This window comes from Durio zibethinus, chromosome 12 (genome assembly GCF_047325235.1).
Source record: "Durio zibethinus cultivar Kanyao isolate XHJ-2024 chromosome 12, ASM4732523v1, whole genome shotgun sequence".
Lineage (NCBI taxonomy): Eukaryota > Viridiplantae > Streptophyta > Magnoliopsida > Malvales > Malvaceae > Durio > Durio zibethinus.
This window is the reverse complement of record NC_143173.1, coordinates 18,363,542-18,378,911: the sequence shown is the minus strand read 5'-3', so window position 1 is coordinate 18,378,911 and position 15,370 is coordinate 18,363,542. Positions and strand designations below refer to the sequence as shown.

Here is a 15,370-nt window from a genome sequence, read left to right as displayed (position 1 = left end):
TGGATGTGGAGAAAAATGTAAACAAAAAAAATTACTTTTTGCTAATTAATAAAAACATAAATTACTTAGGAAAGTAAGGCTTTAGACTTGATCTTAAGCCCACTAATTAATGTTGCAGTTAGAAAAAATTATTCTCATTGGCAAATTCAAAATATTCTTTTGATAAAAATTAAATTGAGAAAAAAATATAAAAAAGTTAATAAATTTAGTCTTGTTTTCAAGCATGGGTTTTATGAATTAGCATTAAACCTCAATAATTGATACAAGCTCACTTATATTTATAATATTAATATTTTTTTTCATGCCCCTTTTTTATATTTTTTAAAGTAAGAATTAAAACAAAAATTTTATTATTATAAGTTATCGCTTAATTTTTTATTTTCAACTATGAGTGTGAATGAAAAAAAATAAAAGAACTATTTAAAATGTTTTGAGAAAAATTGATTTACAAATTAAATATGAAAATAAATTTAATTAACCATGAGATTTTTGAAATTAACATTAAACCCTTAGAAGCCAATTGAGTTTATATATATTTATATATTTATATTTATATATATTTAATATAAATATTATCCACCTTTTGTTTTGCTTATAAAAGTTTTTTACCATATAAATCATCATTCTAACCCCTATTTTAATTAAAAAAAAATAAATGCATAAGATGAGAAATAAAAACATTTATTAATCAAGTTAAGATGTCTTATAGATAGTAAATTGCAAAGAATATGTAAAAAATAGATAAAATTCATTACAAGTTTTATAGAATTTATCAATGTTATATTAAATCCCTTAGCTTCTATTCAAATTCATATGTTGTATGAACACTTTTTCAAATAGTTTTTATGTGTATTTTAGGTTCTTAAAAGAAAAAATTATACAAAAATTCTATTATTAAATATTTCCTTGAAGCCCATGTTTTAAGCAAAAATTGAACAAAAAAACAAATATAAAATATATTCAGTTTTATTAATCAGGTTAAGTTATTATTTTGATAAAAATATTAAATTTAAAAATAATAAAAAAAATAAATTCTGTTGTAAGATTTATGAACCTTATATGTAGGGTTGGCATCGGGTCGGGTTCGGGGCGGGTTTTGCTCGCCCCGAACCCGACCCGACTTAATGCTTAAAAAACTCGAACCCGATCCTACCCGAAATTTTTTTTGTTTTTTCATACCCGAACCCGAACCCGACCCAACACTATATAAACCGTACCCGATTCGACCCGAAATTAATAAAATATTATTTTTTAAATATAAATATTTAAAAATATCATTATATAAATATATATATAATTAAAAAATTAATTAAAAAAATTATTTTTATATATATATATATCGGGTCGGGTTTGCCTAAAACCCGACCCCAACTTTGTCTTCATGCTACACGACTCGACCCCCAATTTTTTAAAAAAAAAACCGACCCTAAAAAATCGGGTCGGACCGGAACCCGTCGGGTACGGATTTTTTTGCCTTCCCTACTTATATGTATTTAATATTAACATTTTTACTTTTTTCTTTTTGTACACTGTTGTTTAAAAGTGAAAATCTACAAAAAAAATATATTATTATAACTAAACCATTACCACTCAACACCCTTGTTTAACAAAAGAATATAGTGAAATGAAGAAAAAAATAATTATAAATATTTTAACTGCACATTTTGGTGTGATTTTCTTCTATCTAACAAATCTCATCCTTTTATTATAAAAATTAAGAGAAAAAAGTGTTATAGAGATAGAGCAACCAAAGCTCTATATTTAAAGCAACCAAGGACACAGATGGAGCAACCATGAATTGCCAGGGATTCTTTCCACTACTTCCAAATCTGCTGTGTTTCTTTTTTTTTAAGAAATGAGATCTCAACTTAGGATAGGTAAGTGATTGTAAATATTGAAATTTGAATACCAAAGTCATTAGATGTCATTTTTTAAGGTAAATGCATGAACCATTAAACTAACACAACAAGTATAATTTTAAGATTACTTATAAGCTATGGCCTAATTTTTTAACTTTTCTATTTTCCTTTTCCTGTTTTTGATTTGGAGAAGGGAGATTCCAAACCTGCTGAAAGAGCAGAGGACAATTCACCAACCGTTGAGCAAACTTTTCAATCATCTTTCCTTGCAGAGATCTGCTACCTCCAATAGCAGGAAATCAATACATTGTTTAGACCACTAGAATGAGGTTATAAGTAATGGTTTGAGGATTTGATATAACCAAATATGTTCCAGTTGTACAGTTGGACTGACATGCTAGAAATTTAATTTACAAAACCAAAACAAGTTAGCGACAGAACCCATTCTTTATATCAATTGAAGAGACACAAATGCTAGAGCACCAGACCACTTCTCAGTTTGATACTTGGTGGTTTCAATCCTGTTTTGCAAATGTTGAAATAATTTGAAAGTTTAAGTAAAAAAAAATTCACTAAATAGGTTTAAACTTCAAAAGACTCTAAACCAGATAAAGATAGGTAACAACTTTCCCCAATTACATAACAAAAGGCTGAAAGCAAGTCTGTCTGAACTGCTACAAGTATGAACTTTGAACATAGACCAACAAGCATCTACTCCTACACTAAGATTCTTACTGTCTACAAATCTAAATCATACCAGCATTTTTTAAATCACATCTGCAACAGCAGTAAGCACCGCCTCGACATTGAACTTGTTGAACAACTGGGATTTTTGTTTGAGTTGTACCATAAGTTTCAAGCTAACAAGGAACTTTTCCGTTCAATTTTGCATCTTACCTTATTTTATAGTCCATTGACAGTAATCAAGGTTCATAGGAAAATGACAATGGCCCTAGAAAATACTGACTTCTTACTTTGGTATTTCAAAATTTTTAACTAAAATTGATAGGCTGTTCAACCAGGAACAACCTTCCAAAAATAGACGTATGCCGCCAAAAGTGGTAAGCACACGGTATTCTTTAGTAAAAGGCGAAAGAATAGTTCGCTTTGTGCTTACCGCACGGCTCCATGCTCTATTTCTTCTATTAGTGATTTTATTTATAGAAGGAGGTTGAGTTTCACTTGTTTGTCTGTTGGAAATGTGGGGTTCTGTTCTACTCTTAGCTCTTGCAATTGCCCACTCTTCTGCCAAGCCACACACTTTGCTATCACATTTTCTCTCATTTTTCATGCTTTTTTTTTTATAAAATATGTACCTTTAAACTTGTAGCATTTCTTTGTCTCCCCTTTTGAAGTATATTTGCCTCAAGTCATCATTTTCATCATTGAATTTGAATGTGATGAAAAGGGTTGTTGAACAACTTCTTTGCTAGCTTAGCCAAGTTCAAATCCTTATAAAATATATACTACTTTTTTTTAAACAAAAATATAGTTTATTTAAACGCTAGGTTTTCGTTGCTTCTTTAACATAGTTAACCAATAGATTTAGGCTATGAAAAAGCCATAAACACAGGTATAATTTAGAAAGCTGCCATGTAATCTATTGATTAAGTGCTAAACTTTTAGTTTTAATAATCGGAACTTAAATCTTGACATCTTCAAATACCCAAAAAATTATAATTAGGCTATGACAATCTTATGGAATGATCAAGACTAAACTTAGACAAGTTACTGATTGGCAAATATGAATTCATAAATTGCAGAATAATATAATCTATAAGCAAAAGAGAGGGAGCAATCCATCCAGTTTTGGAATCCAGCATTTGCCTTAGAAAGTTCACGTTAGAACCAGCCTTTGTAGAAAGTTTTAAATTGAACAGTTATGGGAATTAGAAAAAAAAAAAAAACCCACAAAAGAGAAATTACTGTGTATCTATTTTGGCTGGAATTAGCTTTCAGTATTAAAAATAATATTTATCTATTAATTGTGACAATTAAGCTTTCTCGATTTTTTCATAAATATTTATTTATTTAAAATTAGATTAATTGGGTTTACTTTGCATTTTGATTTTTTATTTTTGATTTTAATAAAAATAATTTGTATTTATTAATTATGATAATTGATTGAATTTTTTTGTTTTTTTTATATTTTGATTGTCTCTATTTTAAGGAGATATATTTTAAATTAATTGTGTGTTGTTTTTTTTTTTTTTTCCTTTTGGCTTTATCTTGTCCTTTTTTAAAAATAATATTTATCTATTACTTGTAATAATTTATTGTTTATTTTTTTTGGTTTTTACCTTTTCATTTTTTTTCACTTTTAAAAATAATATTTATCTATTAATTATAATAATTGATTGTTTCTTTTGGGATTTTTGTTTTTTAGTATTTTTACAATTTTAAAGATAGTATTCACTTATTTAAAATTAGATTAATTATGATCGCTAAATGTATTTTTTAAGCTTTATTTGCCTTTGATTCTTTTTATTTTAATAAAATTAATATCTATTTATTAATTATGATAATTGATTGTGTTTTTTATTTTTCTTACCTTCAGATTTTTTATCATTTTAAAAACATATATATTATATTAATATTGTATCTTTACTTGTCTTTTGGCTTTCAACATGCTTAGATATTTGTTGGCATATATGTGTTATATATATATATATATATGTTTTTAAACTCTTTGTTTATTTAATGAAATTTTCATATATTTACTTTAATATATATAATAAATTTCATAACACAAATAAAACAATTCATAAACTTGCTAATGGATAGAGAAATATATTTATAATAGTAGTCCTATAAATATAAATTTTATTATAACAATTTATTTAATATATGGTATTTAAATTTTTTGCAGATATATTTAATTTTTAATTTTAAATAAGATATTAAAAAATTGATCTTGCAACACTTGGGTTAAAAGAATCTAGTTGAGTAATAAAAAAACATTTATAACATTAGAATATTAGTAAAAGTGTTCTTCTACATGGCATATATTTTTATGTGCTACAGATAAAATTTTGTTTAAGAAATTCTAGTGGATATTGAAAATTACCAATATCGTAATTTAACTCAAAGATTAATTAATTTCTAGAAGAATGAGATACAAATAAATTTAAAAAAATATATAAGTGATTTAATAAATTAACTATACTTAAATAATGTAAAAAGGTGAGAAATTCGTTATTTAATAATTAGATTTATTTATCTTTCAAAACAAAATAGTCCCTTGAGTAAAAGTATCAATCTCATGAGAAAGAATTCATTATTCAATTATTAGATTTATTTATCCTTCAAAAGAAAAAATAATCCATTTAATGAAAGTATCAATCTCATGAGAAAGAAGCTATCAACTCTAAGAGTCAGAAAAGTTTCATCAAATACTCTTTTCACTTAGTGTTTTATTTTATTCTAAATAAAATTATGATATTTAAATGATGAAATTTTTAAATTTGATATTAAATCTCTAGTGTTCATTTGATTTCAAATTTATTTAATAGAAAATTTTTCAAACTTTCTTTTTTAGTTGTACATGTGCTTTTATAAATGAAATTTTATATGAAAATTTATAATTCAAACTTAAATTCTAGGTCATGATGTGGAGAAAAAAATGTAAACAAAAAAAAAAATACATTTTGCTAATTAGTAAAAATATAAATTACCTAGGAATATAAGGCTTTGGGCTTGATTTTAGGGTCACTAATCAATGCAGCAATTAAAAAAAAAACCATTCTCATTGACAAATTCAAGGTATTTTTTGATAAAGTTAATTGAGAAAGAAATATAAAAAGTTAATAAATTTAGTCTTGGTTTCAAGTGTGAGTTTTATGAATAAGCATTAAACCTCAATAATTGATCCAAATTCACATATATTTATAATATTAATATTTTTACATGTCCTTTTTTATTTTTTAAAGTAAAAATTCAAATGAAAATTCTATTATTATAAGTTATTGTTCTAATTTTGTTTTCAGTGTGAATGAAAAAAAAAAAAAACTATTTAAGATGTTGTTTTGAGAAGAATTGATTTACAAATGAGATGTGAAAGTAAATAAATAATTTTAATTAACCATGACATTTTTGAAATTAGCATTAAACCCTTAAAATCCAATTGAATTTATATATATATAATGTAATATAATATAAACACTATTTACCATTTATTTTGCTTATAAAAGTTGTTTATTATATAAATCATCATTCTAACCCCTATTTTAATTAAAAAAATAGATGCATAAGATGAGAAATAAAACCATTTATTAATCAAGTTAAGATCTTGTTTTATGGATAGTAAATTGCAAAGAATATGTAAAAAATAAATAAAATTTATCATGAGTTTTATAGGATTTATCAATGTTATATTCAATCCCCTAACTTCTATTCAAATTCATATGTTGTATGAACACTTTTCCAAATAGTTTTTATGCATATTTTATCTTTTTACAAGAAAAAATTATACAAAAATTATATTATTAAATCTTTCCTTGAAGCCCATGTTTTAAGCAATAAATGTTTAAAAAAACAAATATATTCATTTTTATTAATCAAGTTAAGTTATTATTTTAATAAAAATATTAAATTTAAAAATAGTCAAATAAATAAATTCAACCATAAGATTTATGAACCCTATATGCATTTAACATTAACATTTTTACTTTTTCTTTTTGTATGTTTATGCCTTTTAAAAGAAAAAATCTACAAAAAAAAATTATTATTATTATAACTAAATCATTATCGCTCAACGCCCTTGTTTAACGAAAGAATATAGTGAAAATGAAGTAAAAATAATCATAAATATTTTAACTAAATATTTTGGTGCAATTTTCTTCCATCTAACAAATCTCATCCTTTTATTATAGAAATTAGGAGAAAAAAGTGTTATAGAGATAGAGCAACCAAAGCTCTATATTAAAACCAACCAAGGACACAGATAGAGCGACCATGAATTGCAAGGGATTCTTTTCGCTACTTCCAAGTCTGCTGTATTTCTTTTTCTTTTTTTTTTAACAAATGAGGTCTTAACCTAGGATAGGCAAGTGATTGCGAATACTAAAATTTGAATGCCAAAATCATTGGAAGTCATCTTTTAAGGTAAATGCATGAACCATTAAACTAACACCAGAGCACTTCTCAGTTTGATACTTGCTGGTTTCAATCCTGTTTTGCAAATGTTGAAACAATTTGAAAGTTTTAGTCAAAAAGAATTCACTAAATAGGTTTAAACTTCAAAGGACTCTAAACCAGATAAAGATAGATAACAAGTTTCCCCAATTACATAACCAAAGGCTCAAATCATGTCTGTCTAAACTGCTACAAGTATGAACTTTGAACATAGACCAACAAGCATCTACTCCTACACTATGATTCTTACTGTCTGCAAATCTAAATCATACCTGCATTTCTTAAATCACATCTGCAACACCTTGACATTGAACTTGTTGAACAAATGGGGGGATTTTTGTTTGAGTTGTACCATAAGTTTCAAGCTAACAATGGTGGAAGTTGTATGAAAAAAAAAATGGGACCATTTTGTTCATTTTGCAGCTTATGTTATTTTATAGTTCATTGGCAGTAATCAAGGATCTTAAGGAAGTGACAATGGCCCAAGCAAATAAGAAATTTTATTTTGGTATTTCAAAATTTTTAACTGAAATTGATAGGCCGTTAAATGAAGAACAGCCCTCCAAAAACAAGTGTATGCCACAAGAGCAACGAGAACATGGTATTCTTTAGTAAAAGGCGAAAGAATAGTTCGCTCTGTGCTCACCACACGGCTCCATACTCTATCCATTCTATTTGCAATTTTATTTATAGAAGTAGGTCGAGGTTCACTTGTTTGTCTCTTGGGAATGTGGTGTTCTGTTCTACTCTTAGCTCTTGCAACTGTCCACTTTCTGCCAAGCCACACACTTTTCTATCACATTTTCTCTCATTTTTCATGCTTTATTTTATAAAATATGGTACCTTTAAACTTGTAGCATTTCTTTTTCTCCCTTAGTGAAGTATTTCTTCCTCAATACATCACTTTCATCATTGAATTTGATTGTGATGAAAAGGGTTGTTGAAAAACTTCTTTGCTGGCTTAGCCAAGTTCAAACCCTTATAAAATATGTAGTACTTTTTTTAAACAAAAATATAGTACATTGAAAAGCTAGGTTTTCGTTGCTTCTTTAATGTAGTGAACCAATGGATTTAGGATATGAAAAAGCCATAAAAACAGGTATATTTTAGCAAGCAGTCATGTGATCCATTGCAAGAATTTAAATCACAATCACGAACACGTTTTCCAGTACATTGTGTTTATTGTGATTGCGGATATAACGAAAATTATTGCGATCATTATGGTAATCTCGGTCATAAATTTTTTTTAATTTTTACACAATTTACTATAAAATGTAGTAATTATAATTATAATAATAAAAATTGTTACTTTAATAATTTTAAAAATAATTTATGACTTTTAATTTTTTATTTATAAATTAAAATAATTTTTTTCATATTTTATAGTTATAATTCATAATTAAATTGCATATTATAATGCTTTTCATTATTATACCTATTAAATTCATAGACATAAATGTTATAAATACATATGATGAAAAAAAAATCTTATATGAAGTTAATTAAGATTATAATTAGTTTAATTAGAGAAATAGTGATGAACATTTTAGATATTTTTATAACATATGTTTATTGGGGGAAGATAATTAAAACTAACTCTTTGACCATGGATACATATAGTTGACCATTAGATCAAATTTTCAAGTGCAACACATTAAATAACTAATTAACCAAAATAATATAATAGTGACAATCTAATCTTTACTGATTGATAAAAACATACAATTGCCAATAACATTAGTAATATTAAACTACTCTGATTCTAAGTTAAAAAAATAAATATTGTGATTAGTTAGGTTGAACCCAAAACCACTAAACTTTTCTTACATCCATACATTCTTTAAAATTCACGATTAAATTTCTCGGAATCTCCCTCTTTTTCTCTCTCTTTCTCTCTCCAAAAATCCATAACATCTTCCATGCTTCCTCTATCTCTTAACCCCTTCCAATTTCTAGCCAAGCTATCCTTGCCTTCTTCCTTAAGCCAAGCCACCAGCCACACTACTAGTGAACCCAAGCCCTACATGTTTCCATTTTGGCAGTTAAAAGATGTTTTGCTTCTTCTCAACTCTCATGGTTTAAGGTGGTCATTGATTAACTATAATAACATTTTTTTTTATCTTGATTTAGGTTTATATTTGCTAATTAAGTTGTAGACTTAAGGTTTTTTCTTATTTCGAATGTGTTTTATTCATGTGAAATTCTATGATTGCTAAAAAAAAGAATGAGTTTTCAAATTACATTTTGGGTTGAAAATAGTGATTGCAGTTGTAGTGATTGCATATTAAAAATGTTTTTCATTATTATACCCATTAAATTCATGGACATAAATGCTATAAATATATACGACGGAAAAAAAATCTTATAGAAGTTAATTATGATTATAATTAGTTTAATTAGAAAAATAGTGATGAACATTTTAGATATTTTTATAGCATATGTTTATTGGGGGAAGATAATTAAAACTAACTCTTTGACCATGGATACATATAGTTGACCAATAGATCAAATTTTCAAGTGCAACATATTAAATAACTAATTAACCAAAATAATATAATAGTGACAATCTAATCTTTACTAACTAATAAAAATATGCAATTAACAATAACATTAGTAATATCGAAATATTGGGATTTTAAGTTAAAAAATAAATACTGTGATTGGTTAGGCTGAACCCAAACCCACAACCCTACATTCTTCAAAATTCACGATTAAATTTCTTTGAATCTCCCTCTATCTCTCTCTCTCTCTCTTTCTCTCCAAAAATCCATAGCATCTCTTGTGGTTCTTCCGTCTCCTAACCTCTTCCAATTTTCAGCCATGCTATCTCTGCCTTCTTCCTCAACCCAAGCCACAAGCCACACTACTAGTGAACCCAAGCCCTTCATCTTTCCATATTAGCAGTTGAAGGATGTTTTGCTTCTTCTCAACTCTCATGGTATGAGGTGGTCATTGATTAACTTCAATAACATTTTCTTTGATCTTGATTTATGTTTATATTTGTTGATTGAATTGTAAACTTAAGGGTTTTTCTTGTTTTGAATTTGTTTTCTTCATGTGCAATTCTGTGATTGCTAAAAAAAGGAAAGGGTTTTCAAATTACATTTTGGATTGAAAATGGTGATTGTAGCTGTAGCGTCCCGTTATAGCCGCTATTGTTCGCTATACTGTTATTTTGCAGCCATGAGCCATTGTTATGAGCATGAATTCCTTTTACACCCCAATTTTGGGTATGTGGCGGTGGCAGAGGCCACAAAAACCGCAAAATAGCTGCCACAATGCCTTTACACAATCGTTATTTGAAACCCTGAAATTCTATTCATTAAGTACTAAACTTCTAGTTTTATTTATCAACACTTAAATCTTGACATCTTCAAAATAGGAAAAAAAAAAAAAAGGCTATGACAATGTTATAGAAGGATCAAGACCAAACTTAGCCAAGTTACTGATGGGCAAATATGAACTCATAAATGGCAGAATAATATCATCTATAACCAAAAGAGGGAGCAATCCATCCAGTTTTGGAATCCAGCATTTGCCTTGGAAAGTTCACGTTAGAACCTGCCTTTGCAAAATGTTTTAAATTGAACAATTACGAGAATTGAAAAAAAAAAAAAACCCCACAGAAGGGAAATTACAAGGGAAATTACTGTATATCTATTTGGCTGCAATTAGCTTTTAGTTTTAAAAATAATATTTATCTATTAATTATGATTATTGTGTTTTTTGAGTTTTCTCTCATCATTTGGTTTTTTACAGTATGAAAGAAAATATTCACTTATTTAAAATTGGATTAATTTGGGCTTTATTTGCATTTTTTTTATTTTCATAAAAATAATTTATATTTATTAATTATGATAATTGATTAAATTTTTTTATCTTTTGATTTTCACCATTTTAAAGCGATATATATTAAATTGATTGTGTATTGCTTTTTTTTCTTTGGCTTTACCTTTTTATTTTTTTAAAAAATAATTCTTATTTATTAATTGTGATAATTTTTTTTACCTTTTCATTTTCCTCGCTTTTAAAAATAATATTTATCTATTAATTATAATAATTAATTTTTTTTGGATTTTTTGTCTTTTAGTTTTTTTTTTACAATTTTAAAGATAGTATTCAATTATTTAAAATTAGATTAATTGTGATTGCTAAACTTATTTTTGAGTTTTATTTGCCTTCTGATTCTTTTTATTTTAATAAAATAATGTCTATTTATTAATTGTGATAATTGCTTGTGTTTTTTTATTTTTCTCACTCTTTGATTTTTCATCATTTTAAAGAGAGATATATATATATATTATATTAATTTTATATTATTTTGTTTGTCTATTGGCTTTCAACAAGTTTACAAATATATAAGCATATATGTGTGTGTGTATATATATGTCTATATGTTTTTAAACTCTTTGTTTATATAATGAAATGTTCATATATTTACTTTAATATATATTTAATAAATTTCATAATACAAATAAAAAGATCCATAAACTTGCTAACTAAGAGAGAGATATATTTACAATAGTAGTCCTATAAATATAAATTTCATTATCATAATTTATTTAATATATGATATTTAAAATATTGTTCAGATATATTCAATTTTTAATTTTAAATAATATATTTAAAAAGTGATCTTAGAACAAATGGGTTAAAAGAGTCTAGTTGAGTAATAAAAAAAGTTGAGTAATAAAAAAAAATTATAACATTAGAGTATCATTAAAAGTATTCTTTTGCATGGTATATATTTTTATATGCTATAGACTAAATTTTGTTTAAGAAATTCTAGGAAAATTACCAATATTGCAATTTAACTCAAAGATTGATTAATTTCTAGAAGAATGAGATACAAACAAATTCTTTTTTTAAAAAAAGAGATTTAATAAATTTACTATACTTAAATAATGTGAAATTTTAAGAAATTCATTATTCAATTATTAGATTTATTTATTTTTCAAAAGAAAAAACAATCACTTTAATGAAAGTATCATTCTCATGAGAAAGAAGAGATCAATCCTAAGAATTAGAAAAGTTTCATAGAGTACTTTTTTCACTCAATGTTTTATTTTATTATAAATAAAACTATGATATTTAATAATGAAAATTTTTGAATTTGACATTAATTATTTAGTGTTCATTTGACTTCAAATTTATTTAATAGGAAAATTTCTAACCTTTTTTGTTAGTTATACGGGTGCCTATTATAAATGAAATTTTACATGAAAATTTATAGTTCAAACTTAAGTTCTAAATCATGGATATGGAGAAAAAAATGTAAACGAAAAAAAAAAAATTGTTAATTAATAAAAACATAAATTACCTAGCAATGTAAGGCTTTGGACTTGACCTTAGGCCCCACTAATCAATGACACAGTTAGACTTATTCTCATTGACAAATTCAAGATATTTTTTTGATAAAATTAAATTGAGAAAGAAATATAAAAAAGTTAATAAACTTAGTCTTGGTCTCAAGTGTGGGTTTTGTGAATTAGTATTAAACCTTAATAATGGATCCAAGTTCATATATATTTATAATATTAATATTTTTATATTTTTATATTTTTATATTTTATGTGTCCTTTTTATATATATATTTTTTCTTTTGAAAGATAAATAAATTTAATAATCAATATTGAATAATGAATTTTTTATCTTTTCACATTATTTAAGTATACTGAATTTATTAAAATCTCTTATATTCTTCTTTTAAATTTGTTTATACCTTATTCTTTTAAAATTTGTCCAATTTTTGAGTTAAATTGCAATATTGTTAATTTTCAACATCCACTAGAATTTCATAAATAAAATTTGGTTTACAACAAATAAAAATATATACCATTTAGAAAATACTTTTAATGATATTCTAACGACATAAATGTTTTCATTACTCAAGTAGGTTATTTTAACCCATGTGTTATAAGATCTTTTTTTAATATATTATTTAAATATAATGTTATATATTTGTAGGACTATTATTGTAAATATATCTCTCTATCCGTTAGTAACTTTATGCATCTTTTTATTCTTGTTATGAAATTTATTAAATTCATATTAATGCAAATTATTTGAAAATCTCATTAAATAAATAAAGAGTTTAAAAACATATGTATACATACATACCTATATATTTTAAAGTCAGTTGAAAGCCAAAAGACAAAAAAAGCAATCTACAATTAATATAATATGTATCTTTTTAAAATGGTGAAAAAAATACAATTAATTATCACAATTAATAAATAGACATTATTTTATTAAAATAAAAAAAAATCAAAAGATAAATATAGCCTAAAAAACATGTTCAATTATCATAGTTAATCCAAATTTAAATAAGCGAATACTGTATTTAAAATTAAAAAAAAAACTAAAAGACCAAAAGATAAAATCAATTATCACAATTAATAGATAAATATTATTTTTAAAGTTGAAGAAGATGAAAAGATAAGAAAACAAAAAATGAATAATAAATTACCACAGTTAATAGGTAAATATTACTTAAAAAACTGAAAAGATAAAGCTAAAAAACAAAAAAAAAAAATACACAATTAATTTAATATATATCTCTTTAAAATTGGGAAAACCAAAAGATAAAAAACTAAAAAAAGCTACAATCAATTATAAAAAACTAAAAAAGCTACAATCAATTATCACAATTAATAAATATAAATTATTTTTAGTAAAATAAAAAAGTTTAAAGGCAAATAAAGCTAAAAAAATATGATCAATGATCACAATTAATCTAATTTTAATTAAGTGAATATTATTTTCAATACCGTAAAAATCAAAAGATAATAAAATCCAAAAAATACAACCAATGATCACAATTAATGGATAAGCTTTAAGGCCTAACAACCAAGTAAGAGGTTTAAGAAAATCCTGAGATAATCAAGAAAGGGCACATATTGACCCTATCCCTATGACTTACACTAAGTTATTCCCAGAACTGGTCAAGAACAACTTGGTATCTCCAGTTATTCTAGAATCATTAAAGCCACCCTATTCAAAATGGTACGATGCTAATGCAAAGTGCGATCATCATAATGGAAATGTGGGTCATTCTATTAAAATCTACCCTACTTTCAAACATAAAGTGTAAAGTTTGATCCAGAAAGGCTTAGTGAGCTTCAATGAATCATTGGGGCAAGATGTCAATAAAAATCTTTCACCTAATTGCACATGGGCATGATTTTAGAGAAGCATGTCAAAGTTGGTTGGAAGCTATGTGTCATTTTAGGATTTCTTTTAAAGTAATGTTAGGATTTCTTTTATGCAATAGAGTTTCATTTGTTATCATTTTAATAAAAGGCAAGGATAATGCATTTCATTACATTTTGTCTTTCATTCAATCACTGTTCCATTATTTATCACCTTTCATAACTTTTCATTCCCATTTTTGAACTCCAAACAATGAATGTTTAGATAATAATGCTAACAATAATTCTGAGATTTAATTTTGAGAACTCTTTCACATTGATTTGAGGTGATTATTTGAAAAAAAAAATAGTTATTGACAGATATGGAATGGATATATCTTAAAGATGCAATCTTTTATGAAGATGCAATCTTTTATGAAGATCCATGAGCTTTTTTTTGTTCAATAGATGATCTTCAAAGAAAGCATTCACATTTGAGATGAAAAATACCCATCTTTCTTTTACCATTTGAAAAACCATTCATTACTACCCCTTTGAGCCTATTATGATTTTTTTTCTAAAGAACCCTAATTAAGGATCACCCTCTACACTGGGAGGAATTTAAAAAAAAAAGAATCATAAAAGGTCTCAAAGATAGAAAGAAAAAAAAGAAAAAAAAAGCAAAATGAAAGAAAAAAAATGCCACAAACAAGTTGGGGCAAAGTAATGAGAATCTTTTTGTGAGGAATGAGATGGAAAAAAGGAAAAAGTAGTGAAATGAAGTGGAAAGGGACAAAATGCCAAGTTATTTCAAATGATAAGAAATGATTAACCCTTTAAACACATGTTTTGAGCCTATTTAATCTATTTCTTTCATGACCCCTCACCATGGCCTATATTATAACCTTGAAAAGTCCATTTGGATCAAGTGTGAATGCTCGAATTGAATGATCATATGTTAGGCAAAGGCATCCTTATGATGAAACAATGAAATCATGCTACATGGCTCTAAAGATTAATGTGTGAGAGATATCAACAATGGGTGAAAGATGAGAAAAAAAAAAGAGGATAAAAAAATGAGAAAAAAATGAATGAAAAAAAAATGAGAAAAAAAAAAGAAAAAAAATGAGAAAAAAGATAAAGAAAAAAAGAGGAAAAAAAAAAAAAAAAGGGAAAGGTGAAAGAATGGAAAAAAGATGAAAAGAAGAGAAAAAGGTAGACTCAAATTGAAAACTTGAAATGGTGATT

At 25.4% G+C, this 15,370-nt stretch overlaps 2 non-coding genes across 2 annotated transcripts; both read right to left on the bottom strand.

The window, feature by feature from the left end:
* Nucleotides 1-2,867: 2,867 nt before the first annotated feature.
* LOC149515821 (U5 spliceosomal RNA) lies at nucleotides 2,868-2,985 on the bottom strand. The gene has a single exon (XR_016326403.1). It is a non-coding gene; the product is annotated as a U5 spliceosomal RNA (small nuclear RNA).
* Nucleotides 2,986-7,529: 4,544 nt separating this feature from the next.
* On the bottom strand, nucleotides 7,530-7,648 carry LOC149515820 (U5 spliceosomal RNA). The gene has a single exon (XR_016326409.1). It is a non-coding gene; the product is annotated as a U5 spliceosomal RNA (small nuclear RNA).
* Between the last annotated feature and the right edge of the window lie 7,722 nt (nucleotides 7,649-15,370).